General features: G+C 35.6%; 1 protein-coding gene across 2 annotated transcripts in view; it reads left to right on the forward strand.

Moving 5' to 3' along the window:
- Positions 1-941: 941 nt before the first annotated feature.
- Positions 942-15,771, forward strand: part of LOC106869286 (uncharacterized) — a 278,508-nt gene continuing 263,678 nt past the window's right edge. Inside the window, exon 1 of one of the 2 annotated variants that reach the window (XR_016237491.1) lies at positions 942-2,365. The gene's annotated coding sequence lies outside the window, so the exon portion shown is untranslated. The remainder of the gene's footprint in view (positions 2,366-15,771) is intronic. The other variant, XM_052974922.2, reaches the window with a different exon arrangement.

Below are 15,771 nucleotides of genomic sequence, written 5' to 3' on the forward strand. Positions count from 1 at the left end.
TATATATATATATATATATATATATATATATATATATATATATATATATATATATATGTATGTATGTATGTAAGTATAATAATATATATAAATATATATAATAATATTAGGGATAAAATCCATATATATATATATATGTATATAGGATAAAAATCTTTTACAAATATATATATGTATATATATATATACATATATATGTATGTGTGTGTGTGTGTATTTGTATTTGTTGCCCTTCATCCACTTGACAACGGGTGTCGGTTTGTTTACATCCCTGTAACTTAATCAGTTTAGCAAAAACAGACTAATAGAATAAGTGCTAAGCTTAAAATAAGTACTGGGTTGATTTGTTCAACTAGACCCTTCAAGGTGGTGCCCCAGCATGACCGCAGTTCAGTTGCTGAAACAGATAAAAGATGAAAGTTGAAAGATAAAAAAAATAGCAGTCAGAGGCAACAAGTTAAGCTTTAACATGTACACGGCCACTGCTTCCATGACAACAGGTAATTTTTTTTTTTTCCAACTCTAAATTTTGAAAATACACAAATTTAATCTTTGATTATTCCTATTAGTCATAATCATCAACAAATTAATTTATTAATTAATAACCATTAAGAAAAAAATTACTTTGAATATTCGAAAAAAAGTTTGCCCTAATAAATGCTGACTGTCAAGATTATGAAATAATCCGATCTAAAAAATTTTTTAAATTATTAAAAAAAAAACAAAAAAACTGCTGTATTTAAAATCTTTTTAATATTATCGTGGTAGGGGAGAGGAAAAAAAAACTTGTCGAAGATCCAAAAGCTCCATCTTCCGAAGATCACGACGCAATTTAATCCTGGTGGCAACAAGCATGAAGCAAGGGCAGGTAATCGCTTCTGGAGAACTCTTTTGGGTTTTATTCAGAAACCTGTTCTTAATTTTAAGTATTTTTTCTATCTTCATTTCATTCCTCTTCCCATCATCGTCCTTCCTCCCCTTCATTACATCCTCTCTATCTGTCTATAATGTTTCTCTCTCTCTCTTTCTGTGTTACATCTCCTGCGAGGGAGGGAAAGCGAGAGAAAAAATTAACGTGAGAGCGAGTGGAGAAGAAAGAGAGAGGTAGACAGAGATAGAGAGAAAGCTGAAAAAAGAGAGATACAGAAAAAGATAGATACAGAGAGACAGAGAGAGGAAGAGAGAGATATATACAAAGACAGAGAGAGGAAGAGAGAGATATATACAGAGACAGAGAGAGGAAGAGAGAGATATATACAGAGACAGAGAGAGATATACAGAGACAGAGAGAGGAAGAGAGGGATATACACAGAGACAGAGAGAGGAAGAGAGAGATATACAGAGACAGAGAGAGGAAGAGAGGGATATACACAGAGACAGAGAGAGGAAGAGAGAGAGAGACAGAGACAGAGAGGGGTTCCATTGAAAAGCCACAGTAACTCTAACCAACTGGCACCTAAATCTCCCACTCAGTTTGGTTTCAAAAAAAAAAGTCGACTCTTACCGATCCTTTTCAGTTCTTTTAACCACCACCACCACCACCACCATCATCATTACTATTATTATTATCACTACTATTACTGTTTCTTCTTTTCCTCCTTCTTCGACTCTACTACTATCTGGTCACTGCATATTTGAGTATAGAGAGAGAGAGTACAATGGTAATGCTTAAAGTCACCAGAGGAAAAAAGAAATATATGTATATCTACAAGGAACCGACTGTACTAACATAGACATATATACACACACCATACATATCTACCTATACATCTGTCTATATATATATATATATATATATATATATATATATATGTGTGTATGTATGCACAATATATCACGTACACACGTTTATATATCTATACACATATATAGATCTTAAGTTCATATATCCTTCACTTTTGTCTTCTCTCCGATCTATGGCAGTCACAACAAGATAACGATTATAGCCATTTATTTTTAATAATTTTTTTCTCTCTCTATCCATTTTTGTGTTTTTTTTTTACCTTAAAAAAAAACCCCCCAAAAAGGTTACAAAAGAAAAAAGAAAAAGGATTCAACCTGAAATTGTCCCCTTAATAATATATAATAATTCTCAGTCTGGAAACATAAAACTGCGAACATACCAAACTAAAAGAGGAAAAAAGAATATTCGAATCTCCTGAAGGAAAAACCATTTTTAAAAAGGGGAACCTTAAAAAAAAAGAAAAACACAGGAGCAAACATATAAAAAAAATATCTGAAATACATATACACCGAATCACATATATACACACATCCAAATAAATATATTATAGCATGGCTCATGAGGAGTATTTCGGACCATCAGGCCCGACGAGGATGGGCTATTTTTTACAATGCAGTACAGGTTTGTAAGATTTTAAATCTTTTTTTCTGTCTACCCATCGGTTGTATATATATATATATATATGTTGTCTTCGTCTATGTCTGTGCAGATATATATATAGGTTTATATTTATATATGTGTATATAGCTAGATTTATATATGTGTATAATTGTTCTATTATTTTTTCTTTATACTGTTGTTGTTTCTTAAGCGAAAGAAGGATCATGTGTAGAGAAGACTATATATATATTATATTATATATATATATATATATATATATATAATTATATATGTATGTATATATAATTATATATGTATGTATATATAATTATATATGTATGTATATATAATTATATATGTATGTATATATAATTATATATTTATGTATATATATTATATATGTATGTATGTATATATATATATTATATATTACAATGTCCATGTTTTTCTCGAAACTTGCTCGTTAACTCACACTCATACACACGTATATATAAATACATACATAGACACACACACACATATATATATATACATACATAGACACACACAGACACACACACATATATATATATATATACATACATTACGTACATAGATACACAAGCACACACACACACACATATATACATTAATACATAGATACACGAGCACACATACACACATATATATATACATACATACATAGATACACAAGCACACACACACACACTCAGTCGATCACTCACTCTCTTTCACACTGCCATACATAGCCATCCACGTTATGGTGCCATCTCCGTCATTTTGATCGGCCTACTATCTACAACACCCCCCTCTCACTCTCTCTCATTCACTCATTACAATCATACTTCAACTTCTACAACACCAACATTAAACACACACAACAACTAAGTCTGTAATAAATACGCGCATTAAAAATTAAATGTCTTCGCCTTAGATTTTCCACTTTCCCGAAAGCTCATCACCAAGCACAAGAAGCAAGTCATATGAGAGAAAGGACTACGTAACTAAGTGTATACATATATATATATACAACCATCCAGATTTCTGAGTACCTTAATTTGGTACATATATACAACCATCCAGATTTCTGATTATCTTAATTTTGTATATATATACAGCCATCCAGATTACTGAGTACCTTAATTTTTTTCTATAATTATAATTCCTGTACATCACCTCTAAACCTTCCAATATACATACATATATATATAACATACATCTGTGTGTGTATATATAGTCATATGAGGATACGAATGCATAACTGAGATATGTATGTATGTATATAAACACCTACATCTGCGTGCGTATATATGTATGATGTACGATCAAGAAATAAACCTGCATTATTTTATACAGATCTACTTAAATAAATATACTATATATATATATATATATATATATATATATATATATATATATATATATATATATATAAAGGTATGTTTGTGTGCCTCACTGATTATTATAGAGACAACTGATTATACATACATACACACACACACACATATATATATATATATATATGTATGTATATATAAAGTGATGTTTGTGTGCCTCACTGTATGATTATTACAGAGACAACTGTCTAAATGTCTTCTTGTCTATGAAACACATCTGTGAATATATATATATATTTATATATATATATATATATATATATATATATATATATATATATATATATATACGTTATTATAAGTATACATGTACAACTGTCTGTGTCTGTTGTGTGTGTATGTGTGTGATTAGCTTTCTGTTAGCAGAAAGTAAAGTAGCTCTGAAGTGAAATTGCATTGTTGATAAGTTGGAGATCTTGTCTTTTTTATTTTCCTTAAGGCAAACCACTTTAGTCTGTCTGGAAAGATAGGGAAATGAAGCAAGGAAGGAAAAACCATCATCCATGTGTATCCGTTAATAATATTAACGCATTTATGACATACTTTTTTGTTTTCTTATTTGCAATGAAATGGCTCCTCTGGAGTGTATATGCGTTTGTGTGTATGTATGTTTGTATATGCATGCATGTGTGTGTGTATATGTATATATATATATGTGTGTGTGTGTATGTATATATATATATATATATATATATATATGTGTGTGTTTGTGGTGGAGGAGAGAAAGAGAATGTGTACTGTTTTAGACAACCTAATTGACAAATATCTATAGATACTACTTTCAATTGGTATATTTGTACATGTGTGTGTGTATATATATATATATATATATATATATATATACACACGCACACACTAGTGTTGTGTGTGTGTACACATATATATATGATGTTCACAGCACTTGCAATATAACGAACTAATGTAGTATGATTCGTTGTTCCTAAGATCTTAGTGCAAGCCATTGTCATAAATATTTTTTAAAAGAGTTGATTTTTCCACATAACACATTAGATACGAACATATCGGTCTACGAGCCAACCTAGAGAGCCCCCTACATGCTCGCTCGATATTCTAGAAAGAGCAAACTAACCCCCCTCCACTGCCTGTCTCTCAAATCATACATCCTACCCGTCTTATAAAAAAAAAAAAAAAAAAGCGGACACATTGGATAATAAATATAGTCCTGGGTTCTCTACAAGAAGGTCTGGACACTACTGGAATGCTTTTGATCATAAAAAGGTCAGTTCGATCAGGTCTGACCTAGGGCTAAACAGTAACCATATCACCTATGCACACACACACACACGCTGTATGTTTCATATCAGTGTAGTTATGTAATGTCAACGACCACCCGATTCCAACTTGTGCATAAATACATTTACGAATGCTTGTAATTTCTAGGCTGTAAACTCTCCGGATTTTCTCAGAAATACATATCTATTCGCATACAAACTCGTGCAAGGTATATATATATATATATATATATATATATATAGATAGATAAGTGTATGTTTGTTTGTAAGGCTCGAATACTTTGTCTTCTTGCCTTCCTTGTAGTCTTAATCTGTTTTTTGTTGTCGTTTTAGCTTCAGGCCAAGCTCGATCGAGCGCAGACACCTATGGATCATTGATTAGATATCATTGCATCGTGTGTCCTTTTTTTTTTTTTTATTTAAAATGTTATAGGATATGATCTGACAGAGGATTTTGGCTGTTGTTTCTAGCAGGCCGAACGGCCACGTAAAAAGAAGCTCACTCACAAGCAGGCACTGTTTATTTGAGATGATGGCCAATCACCTTCTTTTGCATTCCTTCTCTTTCTCTCTCTCTCTCTCTCTCTGTATCTCATATTCAGACAGTAAGCAACTAACTGTTGAGAATAAACTGCGTATCTATGTTATATGGCTACAAATAATAATAATGATAATAATAATTAATAATAATGATAATAATGGATAAATAGTATAAGCAAGTAAGCATTTCGTAGTTCAATCTGACTTATGATGATGATTGTAGTGGTGTGGTGGTGGTGGTGGTGATGGCAGTGTTGAGTAGTTCCACCACGTCTATACTCCCCTACCCTTCATTATTATCACGCATTCCCAACGGGTATATATATATATATATATATATATATATATATATATATATATATATATATATATATATATGTTTAGTAGAACAACCAGGAGAAATAGACGAGTATATATATATATATATTTAATTGGCAAAAAAGATGCATTTATAATATATCTGTATATGTATGTATGTATATATATATATATATATATATATACACACACATGTATATACATATATATGCATGTGTATATGTCTATATATATATATGTACTTATATAGGTTATATGTACATGTCTATACATGTGTGTATATATACACAAATTTGTCTATGTGTGTGTTTACATACATACATACAGATGTGTGTTGTATGTCTATTTATTTTTTCTGGTCAGTTTCCCCGTTGTATTGTCGAGTTATTTACGTTTCATTCGATGTATGAAGTTGGGTAAGACAGAGGAATTTTGTGTGTAGGTGTATATGTTCAAATGTGTGTATGGAGGGAGAGAGAAGAGGTGAGGTTTGTCTGAACGAACCACCACCAGCAGTAGAATTAATTTTTTTCTCCCCCAAAACGAAATCTTGTTTGCAGTGAAAAATCAAAAACGGAACTAAGTCTGGGTGTACGTGTGTTTGTATAGATGTAAAAAAAAAAAGAAGATAGGTATTCCTTGTTGCTGTTTTTTTTTTAACCCCAGGTCACCCCTGATCGAGCTGATCTATGACCAGGGACGATCCAACTAAGCATCGTCCTGAGTTTTTAAGGGTACTTAGAGATGCCTGTCCATTGTAACTTTCGTACCTCACTTTTTTTTTCCGCTAAAGCGTGTGTAATTTAAAGAGAGATTTGGCTGTTATTTCTAGTTTCGAACGAACGGCCATGTATCGACAAGAGATAGCAACAGATGATTATATTAACCTCAGTGCTTGATTACTATTTATTTTATCAACAAAACCCTGCAGATAAGATCGACCTCATTTTAGATTCGAATGCAATATGTGCGTATCCATCTTATTGTAAAAACTGCTTAAATATGGTTATTGTTTGAAACTGAACGGGGGAAAAAAAAATAGTTTCTAGACGGCAGAGAAGCTATCAGTAACTCGTATATATGTAAGGGTATGTTACGAGTGGTCTGTTTATTTTCTACATCTATGTATTTTCTCAGTGTTTACTGCTGCCATTAGACAAATCGCTTACGCATTCCGGGTGTTATGATGAAAGCACTGTTCTTCCACAGGGAAAATACTTTCCTTAAAAAAGCTGTGATTTTTCAATAGAAAACGTGTTTCCCCCACCTGTTATATATTTCTCTGTAATCCTTTTCTGCAAAAAAAAAAAAAAAACTTTTCTTATATATAATACAAAGGACTTAAGTTTTTACTATAGAAATAAAAATTGCGCGATGTTCGTGTCTCTATTTATTATCACGAGAAGTACTCAGAGACGTTTAAGTGAAACGGAATTAGCTACAGTTTGGATGAAGGGATTATGTAAGTTGTCTTGTTCTGAAATCATTTTCTTTTTAATAAGGCTCTCAAGACCGCCCCCTTCCCCCTTCCCAGGGTTTTGTGATGGTGAATGTATATATAATCTGATGAGAATCAACCCCCAGTGTATAACTAGTGCTCCAGCTCTGGGGGCCTCAGTGCGATCGTCCATCACACGTAACTGATTTTTCGTTTAAACGATACAGTGGTAAATATAGGGCCCTTGTAGTTCGGCGGGATGGTCACGACTGGAGCGGCGTTGATCATATAAGGCTTGTGCAATTTGTAAATCAAGGTTGACTTTAGGACTAAGCGTGATAGCAATAACTAGCTCGATGCTGGTGAAAGAGAGCGAGAGAGAGCAGTCAACTAGGCTTCAAATCACACCCGACTGTCTTAAACAATAATGGATACGTAGGATGATGTAATCCTGGGCTCACTTGATCTGAATAAAATAACCGAATAGAGTTCGGAACTGCTTTGATCGTCGGTCTACTTTAATCAGTGTCGACCTGGGGCTAAACGGCAACCCATAATTATGGCCATCCCGGAGATAAAAAGACTGTTCCTCTCTTTCTCTCTCCGTCTCTCTTAATTGCTTTTTTTTTTCTTTCTTTCTTTTTTTTTAACTAAACACAAGGTCGTATATTTTTGCTTAGTGGAAAACTATAAAGTTGTGACTTGATTGTACTTTCCCCAAAATGGTTTATACTTCCCAACTTCAGACTCCCCTCCCGTAACCCCCTCCAAAAAAAAAAAATGGTTTCGATTTTAAATTGGAAAGAAAAAAATTCCAAGAGTTACACGCATATTTATTTATTTCCCCTAAAACCAAACAAAACAAATAAATATGTTGGCTCGTGTTTGTAATTAAGAAAATGTGTCAGCTTCGAAAATGTCATTTCTCTAACCGCCTTTATGTGTGTGTGTACGTGTTTCCACCCTAGTTACTGTTGGTGGTGAGGGAATTTCTAGTGAAGTGTTGATTTTTAGTGTTTCAGAAGGGTGGGGAGAAAGAAAGACAGCATATATATATATATATATATATATGTATATATATATATATATATGATTGACATGACAAAACGACATAATGTGTAAGCAGATAAGTTTTTCAACGAATCGAATCCGTGGCCCAGTTTCCCGTTCTAGAGTGAAACTATTCCGCGTGCGTCACTAATTACCGTAGAAAAAAAAAAAAAAAAAAAAAGACCCGAGGTGCTCCACTTAGTACATAAAGCTCAAACTGTGAAGGGGGTGGGGGAAATGGTACTGAGATTCAAAGATGTTAAATTTCTTCCAACCACTTTTGGTATGTCTTTTTTTTTTTTTTTTTTTTACCAGATTATTTTTATAAAAGAGAAATGTGTATAGTTTTACAAGCTGGGGACGAAAATTGCATTTATTTATTTATTTATCCCCCCTCACACACACACAGAAATTGATAGTAAAGAAATTACATCAATGTAAAAATTTGAAATTTCTACTAGTTTAAAATCACGTGTAAAATCTTTGTGTAAAATTTCAAGTACTTCCAAGTCGGTTGTAAGAAATTTAGCAAGATCCAGATTCAACACAAAATACAAGTGAAATGCCTTTGCAAAATAACCAAAAGAAAACAAAATCTGATAAAAACAAGACATGAATTCCTTTTTTCTTTTTTGGTTTTTAAATCTGAAGTTTTCTGTCTTAGCCTACTGAAATCAATATGAAAGAGTGCTGCACTATTCGTCTCTTTCTCTTCTTTATATGTCTTCCAGCATTGTTTCTGTTTTGCCATTAATTACACTTTCTAATAGGTACTTCACGGCAACTCTTTATCTCTAAGTCTGACCAGTTGGTGCTGGCGGGTGGAGGTTGTGTTTGGTGGCCGTCAGAAGAGACATTTGATTTTATAAGCAAGGAAAGAGTTAAAGGCAAAGATTTTTCTCTCTCTCTCTCTCTCTCTCTCTTTCCTTCCTTCCTTCCTTGTCTCCAAACTAAGCAAAGCAAGCAACCGCCAAGTTTGTTGTTTATTCGTGTAAAAAGGCCATCAAAAACATCCAGTTATCGCCTCATTGAATTTTGCCACCCACAATTTCATTAAGTTCAGAAGAGACAGTTTCATACACATAGAGACACACTTGGATCTGTGTGTGTGTGTGTGTGTGCGTGCGTGAGTGTATTTGTAAATATATATTTGTATATGTATATATGTGTATACCCATTTATATTTATAAATACATACACCTAGTTAGTTGATTTAAGCTGGTTTAGTGGCCGTTTGCTCTGTAACAGGCCACCGAACCAGCTTAAACTGTATGTGTGAGTATGCACATATCTATATATATATATATATATATATATATATATATATATGTATATATATATATATATATACATACATACATACATGCATACACACACAAATATATTTGTATATTCATCTTGACACCTCATCACCATCTTTATCTCTCTCTCTCCTCAGTTTCACTCCGATTACTCCTACCCACTCTTATACATTGAGAGCCAGCAACGGGTCTCTTCTACTGTGAGAAACCTAGAGAAGGCAAAACAATTGCCTAGTGACAACTGGGACCACCTCTGAAATTAGCAGGGGAGATAAATCTCAAGACTCCTGGAATTAAAAATGCTCTTGCTGAAAGACAGCCTGGTAACCAGAGGACAGCTGTGGACACGTTTCTGCCTCAGAAGTGTCATCAGCACATCAGTGGTCCTATCTTGATCCCAGCAAAGGACTTAAGAGTTAAGTTCTTTGGCATAGAACTCTATATGCCCAAGTCACAGTTGTAATTTGTTACGTATTGTTAATATATAACTGGTTCAATACACATTGAAATTTTTAAAACATTTCCTTTACAAGGTAAATGTTGTTTAGCTTTGGGATAACTTTGATTGAGAAAACTTTTATGAAAAGCTTGTCAGTCATAACTACCTCTTCCTTTGAAGTGTATCTAGAACTATATTATCCAACATTGTTCTTTTGTCTGAGACTGTGGCACATGATTTGAGAAAGGAAATTTGCTGCTGTTTCTAGCAGGTGTGTTGCGTCACCACAGTGGTACTCCTTCTTTAGCTCATGTATCATTGTTCACTATCGAAGTGAAATTTAAGTAAAGAGTTTTATAGATCATTGCTTTCTTTCTATGGAAGAGTCAGTCCTACAAATATCATCACTGCCATCATCACCACCATCATTGTCATCATCATCTGTTGTTCCATGCTTGCAAGTTTTCTCCAGTGTATCATCTCACCACTTGTCGCAGTCACTCATCACTTGCTTTGCCGAGGCTCAGCATCCTGACATCATCATATCTCTCCTTGGTTTTTCCTCTTCCATTTACATTACTTACTCTTTTTTTACTTTTTGCAGTGATTTGACTGCGGCCATGCTGGAGCACTGCCTTTAGTCGAACAAATCGACCCCAGGACTTTTTTCTTTGTAAGCCTAGTGTTTATTCTCTCTGTCTCTTTTTGCCGAATCACTAAGTAACAGGGTTGTAAACACACCAACATCGGTTGTCAAGCGATGGTGGGGGGACAAACACAGACACAAATAACAAATACATAAATATATATATACGACAGGCTTCTTTTTGTTTCCATCTACCATACCAAATCCACTTTGGTCAGCTCAAGGCTATAGTAGAAGACACTTGCTCATGGTGCCATGCAGTGGGACTGAACCTGGAACCATGTGGTTGGGAAGCAAGTTCCTTATCGCTTTTTTTTTTGACTCAACTCCTTACACATCAAATTCTCATACCATTGTAGTCTCCTCTCCACTATTCTACTTATCTGGCTCCTCTTATATTACAATTCTGTTCTTTTTTCCCCCTTGCCTTTGTTTCAGTTCATTTGTGCTCTGTTAATCATGCACACTAACATTACACATCTAGTGAGGAATGCTTCTTGCCATTTCCCTTCTAGGTTGTTTTTCACATCTTCCTCATTCAGTCAGTTCCCATGTTTCTCAACCATGCAGCTTCACACTTTCTACGAAAGCATCGTGCAGTCTGCCCTCCATTTGGAGAGAGAGAATTGCCTCCTTTTTTTGCCAGCATGAACAGTTGTTCCCTAAACTTTCTCTATTTCATTCTTTCTTTGTCTAGTATGATTTTGGGATATCTACCATTACTGTTAATTCAGTTGCTTACTATTAACTACTTCCTTGGAGCCTTCCTAACATCATCATCACCACCACCACCACCATCACCATTTAATGTCTGTTTTCAATGCTGGCATGGGTTGGACAGTTTGACAGGAGTTTGCAAGCCAGAGTACTGTGCCAAGCCCCTCTGCCTGCTTTTTGGCTTGGTTTCTATAGCTGAGTGCCCTTCTTTACACCAGATGCCTTTACTATTGTGGATCTACCACATGTGAGATTTTCCTTCTCTGTTGGCCTGTCTGTGAGTTTGCTATCATAACTCTTGTGCTTCCATACTTTGAATTCCTTGGGTACACTATATGGTAATTATTACCTTCTCCTTTTCTGCATATTCAGTAGGAGGTCACTTCCTAAATGCCAGTAGAATCCTGTCTTCTTTCCTGTTAACTACAGCTTATTTGTCGGTTTACTTCGAGGCCTCTCAGTTGTCCTTTTTTCCCCCCTAGACATATTAATTCAATTATGAAATTATTCTTAATTTCTTAAATTTATGACCCTTTCTCGTTCACATTTGGTCACATTTACCACTAGATTTCTGTCTTCCTTCTGTGTCTGTGAACGAAATTTCAATAAATCAAGAATTTATAATGCTTAGCATTCAGTTCACCCTCCATCATCTTTGTTATCCAGATTGGTGAGTGATAGAGACAAAACTCAACAGAGGATTTAGTAAGCAAAAGACTCAATTGTATGTAGAGAGATCTAACCATCAGTCTCCATCACTACCACTGATTTTAATGTTTTGTTTTGTCATGTTCACTCTGGTGGGAGGGGTTTTCTCCAGCACTGGTTTACACCAAATCATCATGGTCCTCTATCATTTCTTCTTTGAGATTCAATATTCAGAGATCAATCTTCACTGTTTTATCTCATGTCTTAGTGAGTTTCCCCTCTTGCACAAGCTTCCATCCACTTGGAGTGACCTGCTCTTTATATAACTGTTAATTTCTGTGTACATATAGAAGCTTAGCTACAAAGATGCCTTAAATCTGACTTGAAAGAAAGGCAATGTTCATGTGAAAAATTGTGGGGAAAAGTGTTGGAGAATGGACTTGGAAGGAATAATGCACTTGATGTGTGTTGGGGTAACTGAAATGAAAGGGGGGATGAAAATCTTGCTGCACCTCGGGGAGTATAGAGCTCTTGTGAACTCACTTTAGTTTTGTGAGTTCATTGCAGTCTTCTTTTATTATGTTTTCATTAAACTATAAAAGCACATGGCCTAATGCAGTGTTTCTCAACCGGGGTTCCTTAGAACCCCTAGGGTTCTGAAAAAGGTTCCTAGGGGTTCCGTGAGAAAGAGTGAAATAAGCTAATGTTAATTTCAATATATATGTGTGTGTGTGTGTATAATATTTACCATGTGAACTACGATGCAAAAAATATGGTATATAATTTTTTTTTTTGTGCAAGGGTTCCTTCATCATCATCAATTTATTTTAAGGGTTACGCAAGGGTAAAAAAGTTGAGAAACACTGGCCTGATGTATAGAAGTGTTGGACTTGCGATCAGGTTGTGGATCCAATTCCTGGATCAGGTAATGTGTTGTACCCTTGAGTGAGGTACTTTATTTTTACACTGCTCTAGTCTACTCTGCAAAAATGAACAGCAACTCCATGCTGGTGTGGCCATCTCTCCCCTTCTAGCTATCACACCCTAGACGTTCCACTGCGCCAAAGATGGAAAGACCAAGTGTGTCTGTGTTTGTTTCACAACTTCAGATGTATGTAAAACATTCAGTTAAAAAAAGCGTGATTACATGTTACCAAGCCATACTTGCTTGTAAGTGACAACCAAGGAATTGCACATTGGATTTCCATGTCACTGCTTCACAATAACCTTTCTGTCGACGGGACTCTTATAAGGTAGAAAATATTTGAATTCACAACATAAGGAACTAGAACAGATAGTGCAAGGTGTCTCGTCTGACATTCGCTAATCCTGTCCTGGTTCTGATAGTTTATCTATCACCTCTGAAAGAATGAAAGGCAAACTTGAACTCAGAAGACAGTACCACAACATATGTCACAAAGTAGTCTGTGTGATATACTAACAACTCCTACCAACTCACCAGCTTTTGTCAATGTGTGTGTGTGTGTGTGTGTGTTTATCAAGGGCAGTCAGTTGGCAGAGTTGTTAGTGTGTCAAATGAATGTCTTCCAACTCTTTACATTCTGAGTTCTAATCCTGCAGAGGTCAACTTTACCATTTTTCTTTCTGTGTGCCAGTTCCTTCCCTTCACAAAATTGACTGGGAGAAGTTCTGAAGGATCGTCATCATCATCATCATCATCATCATTATCATCATCATCATTATCATCATCCTTTAACATCTGTTTTCCATGTCGGTATGGGTTTGACAGCAGCTGGTGAGGTCAGGGGCTGCACCAGGCTCTATTGTCTGTTTTGGAATAGTTTCTACAGCTGGATGCCCTTCCTAATGCCAACACTTATTTCTTTCTTCCAAAACTGTCACTTCCACTCAATCACAGTATAAGCATGTAACCCTGCCTGGGCTCCTGAAGTTGGTGATGCTTATATATACATGCATACATATAATATATCTTTATGTGTGTGTGTAGTTCATTGAACAACTGATGAGGAATTAGTTGTTTGGTCTACTGAATTATCTGCCCCTGAATTGATAACTCGGTCCCAGGTTAATTCAATAGCTGTGTATAATAGCATCGAAAAATACCTTAGGAATGAGAACCCAGTTTCGAAATTTCCACCAAGACACCTGAAGAAGGCTGGAGGGTATATCAGCTGAAACGTTATGTTAACAACAAACAAGATGAGGACAAATATCTGTTGAATGTAAATAATGTACGTAATTCCTCATCTCTTAAATATAGAACTAAACTGGTTATTGTTATTATCAGAATTAGTGGCATCCAAACTTGGTCTTTGCTTGGTATTATCAGCTGATTATTGTTACCAAAAATGCTTTGCTCTTTGTGTGTAAGCGTGTAATATCTAATATAGTGCTGTTATAATTTAACGTCTGTGTTCCATGCAGGTATGGGTTGGACGGTTTGGGCCCAAGGACTGCATTGTGATCCAGTATCTGCTTTGGTATGGATTTTGTGACTGGATGCCTTTTTTTTAATGCCAACCACTTTACAGTATGTACTGGGTGCCTTCCTCATGCCACCAACACTAGTGAGGCTGTCATGCAGTTTGCAAGACTATAAACTGGATTGGGGCTAACTCTTTACTAGGAGACACACATACGCATGCATGCACACAATGTTTCAATTTTTAAGTGTTAAAGCAGCCAGAGGACAGTGTGTGTCACTTCGAAAAAAATCATATTTATGGGTAAATGTTGTAAAGTGGTTTATGTTAGGAATGAGATCCAGCAGTAAAACAAATGGACTACATAGGTTAGATGTCTAGAATTGTTGTGAAAAGTGGAGGCGCAATGGCCCAGTGGTTAGGGCAGCGGACTGGCGGTCATAGGATTGCGGTTTCGATTCCCAGACCTGGCGTTGTGAGTGTTTATTGAGCGAAAACACCTAAAGCTTCGCGAGGCTCTGGCAGGGGGTGGTGGAGAACCCTGCTGTACTCTTCCACCACGACTTTCTCTCACTCTTTCTTCCTGTTTCTGTTGTACCTGTATTTCAAAGGGTCAGCCTTGTCACACTGTGTCACGCTGAATATCCCTGAGAACTACATTAAGGGTACACGTGTCTGTGGAGTGCTCAGCCACTTGCATGTTAATTTCACGTGCAGGCTGTTCCGTTGATCGGATCAACTGGAACCCTCGACGGAGTGCCAACATGTTGTGAAAAGTATATCCGATGTGATAATAAAATGCGCCAAGTCCACAGGCAGAGTGGTTCGTGTCAGGAAGGGCATCATGCTATAAAATCCATTAGAGGAAGGAAGAGGACTTTTGAGACTCGGTGACTAGTTTTGGCCACATTATCAAATGTATTCAGTTCATTCTGTTAAGTGGCTGATGACATGTCAGCCAGTCATGCTAACCATGCTGAAAGAACAACATACTCAGCTATGTTGCTGTATGTGCCAGATTACAACAAACTACGCTGGGTAGCGAAATGTGAGACCTTACCAAACTGTGCCAGCCTAGAAATACTCACAGAAAATGATGATGCTACGTGCATACATATGTGTTTATAGACATTTTGTTCTTTTACTTGTCTCAGTCATTTGACTGCAGCCGAGTTTTTAGTTGAAAAAATTGACCCCAGGACTTATTCTTTGTAAGCCTAATATTTATTCTATCGGTCACTTTTGCCAAACTGCTAAGTAACAGGGAAATACTCA

The sequence above is a fragment of the Octopus bimaculoides genome, chromosome 20 (genome assembly GCF_046866305.1).
Source record: "Octopus bimaculoides isolate indiv1 chromosome 20, ASM4686630v1, whole genome shotgun sequence".
Taxonomy (NCBI): domain Eukaryota; kingdom Metazoa; phylum Mollusca; class Cephalopoda; order Octopoda; family Octopodidae; genus Octopus; species Octopus bimaculoides.